Below are 15,633 nucleotides of genomic sequence, written 5' to 3'. Positions count from 1 at the left end.
TTTTTTTTTTTGACATATCGTAGCCAAAAAATCTGGTCAAAAGATCACATGTTTTATTCATATCATAATTCAACAAGGACAATTGAAAAAACACTTTTTATAAGCTGTTGTCTTAAGTTTAGAAGCATACTAATATGAAAGTGATCATCTTTTGATCTATTTGAAAAGTTTTCCCAGTGGTCTTTTAATTATAATTATGCAGTTTTGGGGTTAAAAAATCAAAACCTTACCAATTTTAAGTCATAGTTTCTGAGGAGCAGCAGAAGTTCATTAGAAATTTACCTCTGCATTGTGGCCGGGACCGTTGGTGCTCCCGATTCACAACAATTTGAGTAAATAAATACTTATAAATGCGATTTTGAGCTTAATTTTCTCAATATATGTTCTTTATCATCAGAAAAATGCCACAATAACATGTTAAAAGGAGTGGGTCTGTAAGGAGCAACCTTGTTTGATCTTTGTGAGGAAAACTTGAGCAAATGCCAACAGTTATCCCATAACGCCCCCAGTTTACCAAACAGAATGTGCTGCAGGAATCTCTTGTTTGTCTCTTGTGCAGTGGGAGAGTCAGAGTGGTTCCTCCGTAAATACTACATCATATTACCTGTCAGAGGTGTGAAATGTCTGTTATTCTGTATTATTCCATAAACTCGTTAACACAACTTCAAAATAAAGCAGCGATGGTCAGAAAATCCTTAGTCCACAGACTGTATGAAGCTGAGTGTTTTGAACTTCACGTGACCGTGTCGGCCTGCCCCGACTCTGTGGTCATGTGACCGTGCTGGAGTGCAGTGCTTTTCCTGCGTGACACTGCATTGCAGTGCAGTAAAAACAGCCTGCCTGGGCGTCGCAAGAATCTGATAATAGTCTGTAAAAGTTACAGTATGCTGACTGCTGGTATTGTCGAGTTTTGACACACAGCTAAATATTTTATTTGTTGTTTTTTTTTCCCCCTCTGAAGGTACCTGGTCTCTGCTTTGTGCTCTGTATCCGTGGCCCCCGTGGTCGTGCCGTCTATATGGGTCCACAGCTGAGTCGAGAGATGAATTGGTTGCAGTGATACTCATTTGTCAGAGGGGAAAATGCTGACGTGTGCTTATAATAAAGATGGGGGAGGACAATTCATGTGAGAGGAACTGGCTTCTTCTGCACGACGGGATGCAGGATAGATGCAGCAACTTGTGTTTTTTATATTTGCAGAAACGGGAAGTGTATGCAGATTCCCTTGTAGCCACACGCCACTTGTTTTCTTTAGATCTGTGAGCCCGTTGATTTCAACATCTCTGTTTCTATGAAACGGATGAGCAAAAAAATTCTATATAAATTGGGTTTTAAGTTTTTAACAAAAGTCCCTTTGTCATAGATCCTACCAGCAGCTGAGGCGTGAACACCCAATTCCAGATTTGGTCCGTGTTGCCATGACAACGTGGGGTTTTCCCCTGAATTTGCCGGTAAAAAGATTCCTACAGCAGCTCAGCTGAACCAGAGCTGAGATGAGGAATAGCATGACAGCTGTGAAATACAATTGAGAAAAATAGCCGGGCTCTGTCAGAGGTTGGCGGAGGATCGTGCTTTCGTTCTATTGAACTGAAGAGGCACGGAGGAGAAGGTGTTCTCTGCCAAATGTTTATGCAATAGATTCTGCCAATCGAGAGCTGTACTTGTATTGAGATTTTACCATTTTAAATAAAAAAAAAATATTCTTAAGATATTTTGACAAAAAAACCTAATAATTAATTTGACCGGATCACTTATATCTTACTGGACAGTGGTCCCTCATTTATTGTGGGAGGTACGTTCTGAAATTGACCTTTATTTTTTAGTTATTATAGATGTTTTAAGTTAGTAAAATTCTTCACTTCACACTTACTACACTGTTTATTCTCAGACAGACTTGAACACTTTTTTTAAACTCTCAAAGTTCAAATCTTTGTTTAGAAATTAGTCCAGAACTAAAATTAAAGAGCAGCTCGCGATTGAAGGTTTATGTAGATTTGGCGAACTGAAAGCATTCTTTACAGAAGAGTAGAGGATAACATTGGAGTGGATTTTCACTCCTGTCCTGACCTGCTCCCAGACCAAAGTTTAAAAAGTAATTCTGTACTGTCTTGCTCCTGGTAATCTGGCTCCCATTCAAACTGATCCCACTCCTGTCTCGCTCCCCTATATTTTTTTTTCTTTTTCCGTCCATCCATCCATCCATCCATCCATCCATCCAGACTTCCCTCTCCCCGGTCACTTACTCCACCCCAAGGCGTTCCCAGGCCAGCTGAGAGACATGGGCTACTACTAATCACGACATAACGCACTATATAGTGCGTTTGCCATTTTCGCCATGCCCTAGAAATTTCCCAGAAGTCTTTGCAAAAAACTAGTGTCCAGTAATTAAACGTATATAGATAACAATGCATTGCATTTAAACAATTTTGTCCAAAAAAAGTGTTTAAATGTGATTTTTTTTTTTTTTTACTAAACCAATGTTTTCAGCATTAGAACACATGAGATTTATAAATACAGGTTTTAAAATGCTTGTATTGATTCGATCTTCACTTTGTGAAATTGGTGACGTCATATCTATCGATGAGCAAAAAAATAAAAGTACTCAGAATTGCTTTTAAAATCTAGATAGTCCGGCGCTATAGGGATTAGGGTGGGAGTTTAGACATAGCCATAGTCTCTCCAGCGTGTCCTGGGTCTTCCCTGGGGCCTCCGCCCATTGGGACATGCCTGAAACTCCTCCCCAATATATGGTCGCTGCGCTTTAAATTTCAGGGGTGAAACCGTGACTAGGAACACTGATGGTTTCTGGGTAAAGTCGTTATTTTCTCCAATTAAGTTGAATTGTAGGCATATTATCCGAAAACTACAAATTAGCTCCACCTTTACTTTTCTGTTGTCCTTCTCATTGATTCGTTCCTGCTCCCGTCCTGGTCTAGTAAGAATTTGATCCTGTACTGATCCTGTGATTAACGGCAGAGATTACGAAAATCCCGCAGCAATCCCGAAAAATGTCAGCCTCTACGGTAGACATGACACAGAAGAGATTAATTGACACATTTGCACCATAAAAATTTGACTGAGAAAGGTAAACCATATTATAATGATGGACCACTGTATTATTCTGTCACTAATGCTTCTCACTTTTTGTTTTTCCTGATGCACTTTGCATTGGTGTGTAGGAACTTCCACTTTCCACTTCTACGCTCAAAAAAATAGTTCCATTATGCAAGCTGCTGCCATGGTCCAAAACTTCACCATCTCCAGCTCGTCGTCTGCTTCTTCACTACTGCTCTAAAAATAAAAAATAAAAACTATTTGACACTTTTGCAGAACTTGATTCAAAGTCGACCACCACATTACAAAAACAGCCTTCCTGCAGTCGAGTTACTTTATCGCAAGCAATAACATTTTCCAATTACCTGGACAGCTGTCATCCTCCAGTTAAACGCAGGCGGCCGGAGCTCCTGCCACATCATTAGCAGCTTTTAGCATCAACGCCCCGTAACCAACGACCCTGCTGGAGTGAAGGCTTTCAAAACGTCCAGGAGAAATTTTCCAACAGCTTTTGAGACTTCATGCAGTTTTTTTTTTTTTCTTTCCCTCTCTTCTTTTGATGGACGACAGTCCACGTCTGTCTTTTCTCATAAAAGTGACCTCACAGTCTGTGGAAGGCCTGATTCCATTGTGTTCCAACTGAACATCTGCAGAATAATATTTAACTTGAATGGAATTTACACTATAAATGTCAAGAAGATAGTGTGGTCACCTAACCTATTGGGTTGGCTGTAGCGGTTCCCATTTCAATCATTTCTCGGCATTTGTCCTCCAGCTTCCAGATTCATTGAGTAAATATATAAATACACATTTTTGACCCCTTCATTGATGGCAGTAAAAATACATATTTTTTCTGGGATGTGCTATGTTAGCATTTTTGATGATTAAAAATCCATCCAAAATTATTGTAGGAGTTCACATTCTTTTATTTTGATGTTTTTTAGGACAAAAGAAGATCTAAAGTCGGCATTAGACGGTTTGAGAGTTAATTTTCATATCTTCCGTACTGTAGAATTAAATAAAGAAATCCAAGTAAACAAGGATATAGATAACTAATCGTCTTAGTATGAACGGTCTTATTAGCATCGATGTGATCTGAATAGTGCAAGCAAGTTTATTTATAAAGCACAATTTTATTTATATATATATATCTTTTTTTAATGATGTAATTTAACTCATTACAGAAATAATGACTCATTTATGTCATGTTTGATTCATTAACTATAATAACGATTAACTTAAGTCAAGTAGAGTTTTATTTATTGCGTAAGAAAGAGTCAGAAGAAGCGAACCCTTTACTTAGGACAATTCATATTTTTTAAATAATATAAAGAATTAGAAAAAAATTAATTGGTAAAGCATGAGTAAACATGAGTCAGGAATGTAAAAATAAATTAAAGTGTGCAAATACAAAAGTTTTAAACCACATTGCTAAATAAGAACTTTTTTTAGCCTAGATTTAAACATTTTCTGGCCTGTCTCACACATTCAGGGAGACTGTTCCAAATCTTTGACAAAAAATACTGAAAAGCTTCATCGGCGTGTTTATTTTTGACTCTGAAGAAGATCTCTGCGTTAGCTTGAAGCTTTGTGCTTTTTTCCTGAATTTTTATTTGTATTTGATTCCAAAAAGGGAATTTTTAAAGTTGCATACATTCAGGTGTTGTCATATTTCAAAGGTGGGTGCACGTCGGACACACCCACAAGTAGGTTTGTGCGTTAAATAGTTATTTCTTGCAATAATTGCAGTGTCACAGATCATTCTTTTCATGTAGTGGTTGAAGATTGATTGTGATGTATATATATATAATAAAAAAAGAATGCAAATATAACATTACCATTCACTTAAATTGGAAACAAATCCACATAATTCTATTTCCAGTCTCAGTGTTCCCCTAAAAATGATACATTACAGCCTAATTACATATTTTTGATCACTGGTCATCATTTATTGACAGTATGCCAAATAGGTAAACACTTTCCAAATAAATTGAAACAAAAACATGCCCCAAAAAAGCCAACATAGAGTTGAGACACCTTTCATAAAAAAGACCACAACCCCAATGTGACCTCAATGGTTAAGTTTAAAGAGTAAAACAAGTAAAACCGACCTGTAATTACTTTTTATTGGTGTTTTATCTCCAAGCTTTCTAGTATTGGAGTAAAAAGACTGTGTTAAAGCCCATAGTAGTGACTTGGTGAACTGTCAGCCACACAACTCCACAACCCCAGAGCCTGGAGGTTGCGTTGCAGATTGCAGTGTCGCTGTGTGGTGTGTGTTGCTGAAAAACCGTCACGCGTCTCATTAACAATCAGCTTTTAAAATAGTCCTGTTGTTTGGCATTCTGCTGCCCTTCTCTCACTCCTCCTCCTCTCGTTGCCCTTTGGGTGCCTGTCTTGGCAGGAAGGACAAACACAGAGCAGTCCATTGTTCTGTTTCTGCTTACATGCATAAATGCACACACACAATCACACACACACAAATAGCTGCTTGTCAAGTTCCAGCCAGAAGAAAAACCCAAAGCCACAGGCTCCTGGAGCAGATATGTCGCGGGCGCGGAGCTGGAGGGTTAGTTAAGGAGACAACCACACCCAGAAGTGGGAGCTGGTGGGGTTTGGATCCAAATACAGCTCCCACAGGAAAAATGTAGTAGTTCCTAATCCTGGTTCTTTTTGTCCTCCGTCTGCATATATAGTTTTTATTTGGTGGGGTTTAGATAAATGTAAGGATGTAGTTTACAGTAACACGTCTTGACCACTGACCTAATCCCCCTGATCCCCCTAAGTTTGGTTGTGGTCCTTACAGAAGAGCATCCATCAACTCAGCTTATTGTGTGGTTTCCTCTTTAATATCTAAGGCTTTTCCATTCAAAGTTTGAAGCTCTTCTTTCTGCTTTTTCTGCAGTCCGCGATATGATTGTTTGTGTTTCATTGTTTTTCATTGTTGGTATTTAAGATTTAAAATTTGTTTCCTTTACTCTTCTGTTTTTACCTTAATCTTGTCTCCTTTTTTACTTTTATATTGTAAATTCTTCCACAAGACTTGCACGCTATTTTTGCATGTCTGTTCCTGTTTCATTTTGTTTTCTTTGTAGCTCTTCTCTATCGTCTCCTTGTTTTATTCCTTTTATGCTTTTGTGTTCTTGTTTCTACCTGTTGGTTTCTTTGTAACTGTTGTCCACTTTCTTGTGTTTTATTATTCTTTTTTGTTGTTTCTGTGTTCATGCTTTAAATTGTTGTTTTCTTTGTAGCTCTTATTTATTTTCTTCTTGTTTTGTTTTATTCCTTTTTTGTTTTCATTTGTTTCTACCTGTTCTCTTTACAATTGTTTTCCACTTTCGTCTCGTGTTTGATTCATTTTTTTTTCTTGTTTTTGCTTTTTTTGCTCTTGTTTCATCTTAGTAAATCTTCTCCACTTTGTCCTTGTTTTATACCTTTTAGTTGTTTTTGTTTCATGGTTTTCTCTTTGTAACTCTTTTCCACTTTTTCCCTTGTGTTTTTATTCATTTATTGTTGCTTTTGTTTCCTTGTTTCTGCCTGTTGTTTTATTTGTTGCCCCTTTTTTTCTTTTTGTTTTGTTTTATTCCTTTTTTGTTGCTTTTGTTTCTTTGTCTCCATCTCTTGTTTTCTTTGCAATTGTTCCTCACTTTCTTCTTGTGTTTGATTCATTTTTTTCTCGTTTCTGCTTGTTGTTTTCTTAGTAACTTTTCTCTACTTTGTCCTTGTTTTATTCCTTTTTTATTTTTTGGTTTCTTTTTTCTCCCTGTTTTCTTTGTAGTTCTTTCCCACTTTTCCTTGTATTTTATTTATTTTTGTTGTTTTTAGTTTCCTTGTTTCTGCCTGTTGTTTTCTTTGTCATTGTTTTCCACTTTCTTCTTGTGTTTGATTCCTTTTTTTTTCTTGTTTCCATCGCTTGTTTTCTTTATATCTCTTCTCTACTTTCTCCTCATTTTATTTATTTATTTTTTATTTTTTGGTTTATCTTGGACCCTGGTGGTGTTCTCGTCTGCGTTGGATCCTCCTCCCATCTGTCCTCTCATCTGTGATAGACCATTTATATAGCGAGTCGTTCTGATAACCAGAGCAGGCACTGCTCTGTTTGTGGGTTTCTGTTACTTTTTTACTTCCGTCCTCTTCTTGTTGGATGTTGTTCCTGCCGGTTATTGTGTTTCTTCCTTGTGGCTGAACAGTTTGCTTTCTGAGGCCTCCAGAGTGTTGAGATGATCAGTGTGTTCTTGTTTGTGTCCTTGGTTGTCGTTTTTTCCAGAACGTCATCCATGTATCCATAGAGTCTGAAGAAAAATGCTCCTTACAGCTGACTGCAAAGCCCTTTTTAAATGTCTGTAGTTTCATTTTTAAATCCGACTTTAGTATATTTGGGGAAATATGTCATCTACCTTCGTGTGTCTACCGGGTGTCTTGACTCTTTGCCTCAACAACGTTCAGGGTGACGTCTGCCGGGCTTCACTGAACACTGAAATGTCATCATGTTAGATGATGTTTTCATCCTTTTTAACTGTTATGGTTTTGAGTTCTTGAGGCAGTCGTTCTTTTTTTTTTTTTTTTTTTTTGCAGCGATTTGTGTCCAAATATGGGTTTTATTATTTCCAGCAGGCCCTTTGATAGATTGTGTGTAACTGATCCAGTTCTGTCCGCGATGGGGTGCAGGGGAGCCTCTTTTGATGGATTGTGGGTGTATCATATCATGTCGGGGGGGTGTATCATGTCTTCATTATACATATTTCGTTATTTATATTTATTACAGGTTTAACAGGCTCTTTTGAGCACTTTTCTTTTCTTCTGTGGGGTCTTTTGATTTCTTCCATTTTTGTTTCAGGTGTTTTTGTGGCCACAAGGACTAAGACTCGATTGGTTGCGGATGTTGCAAGGTTTTAGAAGGCCTTTGACTTCATCACATAGTTGTGCTTTTTTTCCCCCTGATCTTCAGTAATGTCCCAGTATGTATTGTTTGTGTGGAACTTCAGTCTTTTAGTTTGTTGTGTATTTCTTATTGATAAATCTTGTTAAAATGAGGGAAATCGCTGCGTTTTTGTCATAGCAAATTTTTAAGGAAAACACTTGCTGTTCTTAACACATATCTCCTCAGCTAAGGTTTTTGTCTTTAGTTTTTTTTTTTTTTTTGCATAGACATGGACTCCTGCAGAAGTCATCTGCTGCCACAACAGAAAATCATATTTGAACCACCTTTTTCTCATATTTTTCCTCTTTTTAACTTATGTTTAATACTTTTTTTATCCTGTGTAGAAAATCAATTTTATATTAAACTACATTTAACAACATTTTCTTAATTATCTTGGATTTTAAATGGTCAAAATCACCCGACTGCAGTCAGGTGAAGTTTGTTCCTATTAAATGAAACAGATTGAAATTATGTTTTAAAAACACATAATTACGAACTAATTACTAACATTAGGCAAAAAAGTCACCTATACTCTAGAAATCAAAATGTACCATAAGTGTTGCAGTATATTTTACTTTTTTATGCTTTTATCAAATTGAAAAAAACTCCCTTTTTCTGTAAAACAAAAGATTGGTGTGTTTGTAGAGATCAAAGAGCACTTTAGACAATAGTTTTGCAAAGTGCTTTACAGACTTAAAGCAATTAAAGCTAAATTATAAAAAAAAAAAAAAAAAAAACACCAAATGTCTTCCCAATCCCCCCAAGTCCAAAATATTGAAACAATGAATAACATGAATGAAATCCAAAATATAAATTGATAAAGTAGGAGCCTGGCTTGATGCTGATGTGGAAAAATTATAATAAACATTTCTTTGTTCTTTAAATGATTTGATCCATAAACATGTTTATTTCTATAGCACCTTTCCCAGATAAAAATCACAAAGTGCTTCACAAAAATAAAAACACATAAAACTACAATCAGTCATGCCCATAGTGCAGAAAAACACAAAAAAGCCAGTAAAAGCAAAGTAAAACACAATAAAAGAATAGCCTTTAGCTTGATGTGTCCCTGGTCGGTAATTCAGCTTCAAGTAGTTTCTGGTTTACCAGTTCTACTCTGAATAATTGTTTTCTTTTTATTTTTTAGGGTAATGCACCAAAGCACAAGATGTGCAAAACGAGTAAACAAAAGAAAGAAGATTGAACTCCTAAAAAAGCTTAATCCATGATGATCGTAATTTTCTTGGTGCAATGCTGCCCTCTTCTGGCCAATCTGAGGTACATCATATAAACTTTACCTGAGCATCATGGACTTCCATGGAGACGAAGGTTAAGGGGAGTTCTTGTACTTCCAAAAAGAAAAGGGTGATTTCAAAGCCTAAATCCAAACAATATTTTATTCTAAATCAAACTTTTAAAGGCGACACAACTGTACTACTCAGAGTACAGTAGTCCAACATTTATTGCAAGATTTAAGTTCTAAAAATAATGTGTGAAAACCGCATAATTACAGAATATAAATGTATTATTTATATATTATACTATAATTATTCATTATTTATTTACAGATGTTTTAAGGCTGTAAAACTTCTCATTTTCACACTTTTTTTCCTTGTTTTAACTTTAAAAGTTCAAATCTTCATAGAAAAATGTAAAAAGATCTGAGATTTATGTAGGTTTGGCAAACTTACAGCATTCTGTACATGAGATACTGCATGGAGGAGATTGATTGACGAGGCCAACAGCCAATCAGAACTCTGTGCTGTATTAAAGAAAAAAATGCAAATTTGCCTTTAAAAAAATACAATATAGCCTTAAATCTGACCAAGAGCCTGAATTTGGTTGACGAAACAGGCTTTTTGTTCCTGCCAACTGAGACATTTAAAAAGGTCTCCCATGACACATTTTTTTCTGGCGTTGTGATTGGACCATTGCACGGATGTCCATTCATTCAATACAAAAAAAAAAGTGTAACCATTTAACACGATCAATGTAATTCCGGTAGATTCTGAAGGAGAAAAGCGGTGCAAGCCGCTTTTCTCCTTCAGAATCTACCGGAATTACATTGATCATGTTAACAATTAAAAAACTACAGTAAATCAAAGAAGTAGAATTAGCATAGGATTTGACAGGTCAGAGGTCGGCCTCTGACTTTGGTGTTTGTGCATGCGTGCGGCCTGCGCTGACTGGCCGTTGCCCTCATTTTTGGCTGAAGGCCAGCAGCCATGGTTGAAAGTCACGCACTCCTCCTTATCACGAATGTAATAGACTTCCTTTGGCTCTTTTATGATCGTACGTGTACATGTTCAAGCCCACAGAGCTATTTATCATCCAACCGTGCTCTTTCTTCTCACTCATGGGAAGTCATGCCTTGGCAGGCTTGTTACTCCCCGATTCATCCTCTACTACAGCATTCAGTGGAGAAGCGGGGTAGGGCTGCCACGATTAGTCGACAACCGATTGATAGTCGTTACTTTATATTATATTGGAGTCAGAGTGTAGCAAAGTTGAAAGTGATGATTGCATTCTGCCAGCTTTTTGGACTATTTTAACATTTATACAGGTTTTTAAGGCTGTTTTGGCTAATTTAGGCTTTTTTGTTTGCTTGTTTTTAGGCTAGTTTGGAGTTTAGCTAATATTTAAGTTACATGCTAGCTGTTTTGGCTAACTTATTTTTTGTGTTATTTAGGCTATTTTGCAATTTAGCTAAAACGTCAGCTACATGCTAGCTGTTTTGGCTAATTTAGTTTTTTTTGGGGGGGGGGCTATTTTGGAGTTTAGCCAATATTTCAGCTAGCTGTTTTGGCTAATTTTGGCTTTTTTGTTTGTTTTTAGGCTAATTTGGAGTTTACCTAATATTTAAGTTACATGCTAGCTGTTTTGGCTAACTTAAACTTTTTTTGTCATTTAGGCTATTTTGCAATTTAGCTAAAATGTCATCTACATGCTAGCTGTTCTGGCTAATTTAAGCTGTTTTGTTGTTTTTTAGGCTGTTTTGGAGTTCAACTAATAATTCAGCTAATAATTGGTTATTACTAGACTATTCAAATATTTGTGGCAGCACCAAAGCTGGGGGGTTCCTCCATCTTTCTCACATCTCTTTTCTGTTTCATCAAAATATGAGATGGAAATCCGCTCCCGTCTGTCCAATATCCAAGTACTTTTTCAGCCAAATTTCAGAATAAATCACTGATTACAAACCAAAAACTCCACGTTTGAAAGCAGATTCTCCCCCTACAATAATGCTACGATCGTAAAGTTTGAACATGTTTTTCGTGTATGTTTTTCAGTGGATTGTGTGTGCGCCTCACACGCTCCGTTCAGTGGCCTGGATCTCATCCTGTAAAACAGTTTAAGAGCTTGTTTTTGTCAGGGATTGTGTTTCTCCGGCAAACCACCGGAAAAGGCCACCAGGAGTTTGGTTGTTATTTAAGTCTGGAGCACCTTTTAATCTCGTCTGGATAACCGCAGGGTACTGGCTGTGTTCTTTCGTCGGTTCGGGTTGAAAATGCCAGTGTGGAGCCTATAATTTCACTACATTCAAGGATCGGTGCTGACTTAAACTATTTGTAGAAAGCTACGCAAAGGCATAAACCAACCTGACCAGAGCAGCTTTCTTATGAAACCTGGTCAGTTTGTACACAGAACCTTGATCAGTTCCCGTTTTACGTCAGCTGTGATTTCTTCCTCACTTTTGTTTTACGTAAATCAGCAAATCGCTGTTGACATTTCAAGCAGCTGGAGTCAGTTTCTGTGGAATAAACAGACCAACTTCTGCTCATTTAAACATCTGCTGCAGGTTTTGCTGCATTTGATTTACAGTTTTTGTCAGTCACAGATATATTGCAATCTGTCCCACATAAAAAGCAAACACATTCTCACTCCTACCTCGTCATATATGGACGTACGGTTCGGGCCGCCTTAGTGCCACTTTTTGACGGTTTGGGTGTCCCCAATTTGTCATTTTAATGGGAAAAGTGCTGTCTTTTCCCAATAAATCAGAAAGGTTAAAGTGTTTTATAAAATATATTTTCAATTTATTCTAGAAGCAAATGTATTTTTAAAGACATATAGACACACTTGTGTTCAGAATATTTTACTACTATTTTTAGTTGCTGATGCAATAAACAGCTTTAAGGTGTGAAGGATGTAAAAGTTTTGATGTGATTCTCAGTAGATTCATTAACTTAGCCGTTACCAAGGTAGCCGTCTAGTTTAGGACTTTTCAAAGCTATCCCACGACATAAACTTTCAAATTCATGTAGAACTATCAAAGCTTTTTGTGAAAAAAAGCACATTTGGGGCTTATAATGCTTTATAAATAGTTGACTGACATACTTCAGCGATAAGATCATAATACGCTGTAACTGCAGGAAGCAGAATGGTGGGAAACTTTATGCTTTACCTGATTGTGAGACTTTTCCATGCAGTCATTGAGGGGAAAAAGTTGAGTTTAGAGAGTTTTTGAGGTAAAAATGTACTTTTATGGCAGCATAAGGAAGGCAGTCAAAAAGAAACACAACAAGCTCACATAGATCAGAGTTACACACACATGAATGGTGGAGGCACTATTAAGAAATGGAATAAAAAGCAGAAAGGTTACTTTTTGGACTCTATAATAACTGCAGGAAAGACTTTTCTGTGGTCATAATATGAACTCTCTAAAATGTTTGATTTTAAATCGATCTCTGTGTGTTTTTTACTTGATTTCCTCCAGATAAAACCTCAAACTGAACATCTTTACTTTTGTGTACAGATTTGTCTCTTTTAATCAAAGATGAGAGTATAAAACCTGGACTGTTTGGTACAAACTGATATAAACAGGGTTTTGTTCCTGAAGGTCAAACAAAAGAAAAAACTTAAATATCAAAACATTTGTAAATATTTTAGCAAGATTCTTAAAACAAAATTCCCAAAACTGCCTCCTTCAGGAAATGCAAAAAAGCTTTTAAGTCCAAAGAAAATATAAAAATCGGAAGAGTTTAGTCTTCCACAGCAGTAAATATGTAAAATTGCGTCTTATTTGTGAACAGTTTGCATTTTTTTTCTGATTTACTAGATCAGAACTTCCTTCCCGTTGTGGAATTCTGCTCTTATTTCTTTATTGCAGTTTTCTTTCATAATAACCACTCAGAGGAAAATAGTGTTTTTGGTGTTTTTAACATGTTCTTTTGGTACTTTTCTAGTGATGCATAAAATAATCAAGCTCAAAAGGACATTTCTGGCTATTTCTTTGCTCCGCTCCGCAACAGAGAGAGGAAGGGGGGCCGGGGTTGCTCCATGCCAATGGACACACCCACAACTAAGTTTGAATTTTGGAAAACTCTTACCGCTCTCCAGAAACTGCCCTATCAAGCAACATGTTTTTTTTTTTTTTTTTTTATTATTATTTTTTAATTTTAGCTATAAAAATGACAACATCATATTTAAATGATCATTGGAAATGCTTTTAAACTGGGTTAAAATGTGATCAGAGTTTAAAAAAGGACGTCTCACTAAACCCCAGTTAATTTGTGAGGAAAATGAGAAACCATCATCATCATCTATCGCATATATATTTCATATATATACAGTGTTTCCTGTGCCTCAGATGACAGTGTACTTCAGTAGAAGTTTCTGCTCTTGACTTATCTGGAAAATATTTTTCTGTCTCCAACAGGTTTTTCCAGTGACAGTCCTTGCAGAGCCAAAAGGTGAGTTTTCCATTCAAAACTTTTCATTTTCATTATTTGTGTCTTGTTTTGTTCTCCAACCTGTTTTTAAAATCTTTTGAAAGCTTCAAATATATTTTTTTCAGCTATTTTCAATCAAACACATGTTGGTACCATTTATGGCCACCAGAGGGAGCCAGAGGTTTTCTTTTTTCTTGCATCTCTATCGTCAGGTTACTTTTCAGGCTGAGTGGGGCTAAAATAATCCCTTTTTTTGCTGTGCAAACTTGTAAGTCTTATCTTAATGTGTTGCATGTGATGCAGAAAAGGTTAAAGAAACATGAGCACAAAAGAACCATAGTGGTGCAGGAAGGAGCTGGAGGAAAAAGGAGGCTGCAAAGGTCAGATACTTTTCCGACAGGTGCAGGCTGCCTCGTCTCATTTGTTCATTGTTCCAGACCTGAAGATACAAGTCTCCCTCCTCTGCGAGTCTCCTCCTTCCCCACACCCCTTTCGCCTCCCCCTCTCTGACTCCTGATAGGGCAGACATGGAGTCAAGAGAGGAGGAGGTAAAGAGAGGGGAGGGATGGAAAAGGAGTTTGGATGTGAGGGTAGAAACAAAGAAAGGCTGCAGGTGTGTGGGGTTGAGCTGTTGCTATCACGATGACTCAAAGTGAACAAGTGTGATCGCACGGGAGGAACCTGTAGATCTGATTGGGATCGCTGTGAGGGGCTGAAGTTTTAGCTGATCTTTAAAGCTTTTGCTTGATTTTTTTGGGAGTTTTTTGGGGGTGTGAGTGGGCATCAAAGCATGGCTCTTTTCAGCAACGATGCACAGAGTCTGGGCTCCTATTACTGTCTGATCCGACGCAAGTTCAAGAGGAGGCGGAAGAAGCGCTCTGAACGCAAAGGTAACCTGTGAGTGGAAGTTCAGAGGCTGCGCAGGGGAAAGCCTCACTTTCTCTAACCAAACATTCATCCTAACCCTGTAAACTTTTGAGCATTCAATGGCTTTTTATGTCAGGCGGATTCAGCAGACGGCTTATTAGGAATCTACTTTTTCGTTAGAATGAGAGTTCAAAAACTTAAAGGTTTTTATGTTGAGAGATTTATTTTGTGCATTTGAATTTGGCAAATTGTGTCAAAAAAATGACATCCAAAGGAGAAAATATTCTAGGTAATAGCCGATTTAAATTAAAAAAAATTACTTAAAAACTCTTTATGTGGAATTATCTTTAGATTTGTTTTCAGATTGTGCAAATCTGGTACACTATTCCAAAATGTATTTCATTTTTTGTTGCATTTTTTATTTAAAAAATAAAATACAGCCTAAATGCATAGTCAAAAATATTAAAAAATTTTATTTTTTAGTCATAAAATTCTTCTGGTATATATTTTATTTTGCTTATTTTTTTATTTATATTTTAGAGGATTTTAAATGTTTGCTTGTTAATTATTACTGCTTTGTTTTGTTGTTTTTAAGGAACTTAGTAAATAAAGTTAATTTAAATTCCCACTTCGGACATCTTTAGATCTGTTTTAAAAGTATTCCCAGTGGTGTTTTAACTATCATTATGACGTTTTTAGCTAAAACAGTAAAAAACAGAAGTTGTATACTCAAATCGCTCAAACGTCACAACACCTTTGTAAAAAGCCTCGCAAAAAAGAGCGAGAAGGAAAGCCTCCGAGCTCCTACGTTCTCAGGGAGCTTGCCACCCGCCTCTCGCCGGACTTCCAAAACCTCGGCGGCCACCGCATAACGTGAAAATGCAACTACCGCCTCCAGATTACAAATGCAACAGCACAGCCACCTGCTGAATTTGCTGAAAAACTGGCATCTATGTTGCCGCTCGATGGCATTTTCTGATATGTAACCATAGTTTAAGTAGTGGGCGGGACCATTGGTGTGGGGCAACGCCGCCCTACATCCCTGTTGCAAACTTTTTGGGTATAAAATGAAAGCTAGTATTTATAAATCTCTTTTTAGAATTGCAAGTTGCTACAGCA

General features: G+C 36.9%; 1 protein-coding gene across 2 annotated transcripts in view; it reads left to right on the top strand.

Annotated features, from left to right (window-relative positions):
* The window catches only part of adarb1b (adenosine deaminase RNA specific B1b), a 145,528-nt gene that overhangs the window by 75,486 nt on the left and 54,409 nt on the right, over nucleotides 1–15,633 (top strand). For both annotated transcript variants that reach the window (XM_024286327.2, XM_024286326.2), the window contains one exon: nucleotides 13,635–13,668. The gene's annotated coding sequence lies outside the window, so the exon portion shown is untranslated. The remainder of the gene's footprint in view (nucleotides 1–13,634; nucleotides 13,669–15,633) is intronic.

The sequence above is a fragment of the Oryzias melastigma genome, linkage group LG21 (genome assembly GCF_002922805.2).
Source record: "Oryzias melastigma strain HK-1 linkage group LG21, ASM292280v2, whole genome shotgun sequence".
Taxonomy (NCBI): domain Eukaryota; kingdom Metazoa; phylum Chordata; class Actinopteri; order Beloniformes; family Adrianichthyidae; genus Oryzias; species Oryzias melastigma.
The sequence above is the reverse complement of the archived record's forward strand: the minus strand, read 5'-3'. Positions and strand labels throughout refer to the sequence as shown.